At 35.4% G+C, this 2,500-nt stretch overlaps 1 protein-coding gene across 9 annotated transcripts in view; it reads right to left on the reverse strand.

Annotated features, from left to right (window-relative positions):
• LOC122245868 (TOX high mobility group box family member 4-A) overlaps window positions 1–2,500 on the reverse strand; it is a 1,066,433-nt gene that overhangs the window by 701,063 nt on the left and 362,870 nt on the right. The window lies entirely within an intron of this gene.

Here is a 2,500-nt window from a genome sequence, read left to right on the forward strand (position 1 = left end):
AGAGAAGGTGTCGGAGGCGAAAGCTCGTGGAGACAGAATGAACAAAGAGATATACATTTACTGGCCTACTTACACGAGGTTATCGTGTCCCGCCATGTCCGTTTATACTAGTGAATGAATAGGCCACATCAACTCGTAGGCACACATATACATGAACGCACGCACATAATAAACATATAGACTAATAAAGATTAAATAAACACTAACACCAACTTGAGGAGGAAGAGGATACTGATTATAATAATAATAATAATAATAATAATAATAATAATAATAAAGATAGTATTAATAATCATAATGATGATAACAAAAGTAATAATGATAAAAATAATAATACAATGCTAATATTTCTAATAACAACACTAATTGTATTGATAATATTAATAATAATATCAATAGTAATATAATAATAACAATATCAACAACATTAAAGATGATAATAACAATTGCAATAACAATTGTTATATCAAAATTAATAACAAAAAAATAACAATAATAATGATAACAACAACAATATCAAAGATAATGATAATAACAAAAGATTGGTTAGTAATAATAATAATGATGTTAATGATGATAATAACAATACTTACAATAAAAATGATAAGGATGATAATGATGATGATGATGATAATGACAACAATGATGATAATAATAAAAATAATAATAGTAGTAGTTGTTGTTGTAGTAGTAATAATAAAAAAATAATAGCAATAACAATAATAATGATGATGATGATGATGATGATGATGATAATAATAATAATATCAATACTAATGATAATAATAATAAAATAATAATAATCATAATAAGGATAATGATAATAACAATAATAATGATAATAATGATAATGATGATAATAATAATGATTTTAATAATAATGATAACAATAATAATAATAATGATAATAATATTATTAATAATGGTAATAATAATAATATTAATAATGGTAATAATAATAATAACAATATTGGTAGTGATAAGGATAATGAAATGATAACAACAATAGTAATAATACCTATACTAATAACGACAAAAGGAGTATTCAATGAGAAAAATACCAAAGGCATACACACACACAAATAGAAATGTTTGTGCATGTTTAGTGTGTATGTTATATCCCAATATTACAAATCACCCAAACTAGGGTAACATTCTCTGTCTTTCTCTTCCTCTTACTCCCCCTCGTCTCCCTGTTCCTCCCTCTCATCTCCCTCTTCTCCCTTTCGTCTCCCCCTTCCTCCCACTCGTCTCCTTCCTCCTCCTCTTCCTCGCACGCCTGATTATCTATTACCTCTTGTTGCCCCTTCCGTTGCCGTGCCTTCGGGTCAAGCAGTTAATTTGGTGTAGAAGTCTCGCCTCTCTCCAACACCTTAATAGGGAAGGGGTGGGGGTGGGGGTGGGGGTGAGGGTAGGGATAGGGGGGAGAGGAGGAGGATCTTTGGTTGAGGGGGGGGTGGGGATCAAGGAGAAGGGGTTGGAGGAGGGTGTTGGATGGATGGGGGTGGGGATGCGGGGGGGAGGGGGTAATAGGAATTGGGTGGGGGGTGGGGGGTGGGGGGGGAGAAGTAGGGAGGTGGGGGAAGAAGGAGCTATCATATCCATAAATCTAGTATCTTGATTATGATCATCACCATCATCTGCTTCTCAGTCTGGGCTCCATTAATCTTCCCGATGGTACTTCTACTCATAATTAGGCCCTGCTTCCTCTTCCTACGGTGCTTCCTCCTCTCTGTTGCACATGCGTATCCTCTCTATCATGCCACCTTTTCATTCTTCCTTCTCTTCTTTTCTCTCTTTTTTTATCTTGTTTTTGTTTTGCTTCATGACCATCGTTGATATCGTGATTAACATCGTCAGGGGGGAGGTGAGGAAGGGGGGTGGGGTGGGGTGGGTGGATTGATTGACTACCCCCCACCCCCCTTCACGCTTATTTGCTTCGCATCAAAATTGCCCTTTTGGTCAAAATCAGGGAAAGAAAATTGTCCTTTTAGTCAGGGGAGTATATTTTTTTCCCTAAACGGGTCCCGGCCCCTTTGAGAAACAAAAAAAAAAAAAAAGAAAAAAAAAAGAAAAAAAAAAGAAATAAAAAGAAAAAAGGAAACCATCCTTGTCAAAATAAGCAACACGACTTAAAAGCCCACGTTGTTTGCGGTCAAATTTGGGCAAATTCCTCACTTGGCGGAATTAATAAGATCTTATCAGAGCCAAAGTAGTCTTACTGCCGTTAGCACCGAGGGACGCGTTGGTACTATAATGCCTAGTACGGGCATCGCCACGGGTATACTGGTTGCATGGTGTACAGTAGTGGTAGTTACAGTGTGCTGACTAATGCGTTTCAGGAATGACCATGCAGTGATTAAAATGTATGATTAAAAACATGATCGAAAACTATTTATCTTATAACCGTCTGAACTCTTGGATTTCCATTTACGTAATTTTAATTCTAAAATGTCACCAACCTGGCCATCTGAATTTAGAACGAGTTATTATAATAAAT

This window comes from Penaeus japonicus, unplaced genomic scaffold (assembly GCF_977035675.1).
Source record: "Penaeus japonicus unplaced genomic scaffold, GWHDUDI00000001_assembly GWHDUDI00000010, whole genome shotgun sequence".
Classification (NCBI taxonomy): domain Eukaryota; kingdom Metazoa; phylum Arthropoda; class Malacostraca; order Decapoda; family Penaeidae; genus Penaeus; species Penaeus japonicus.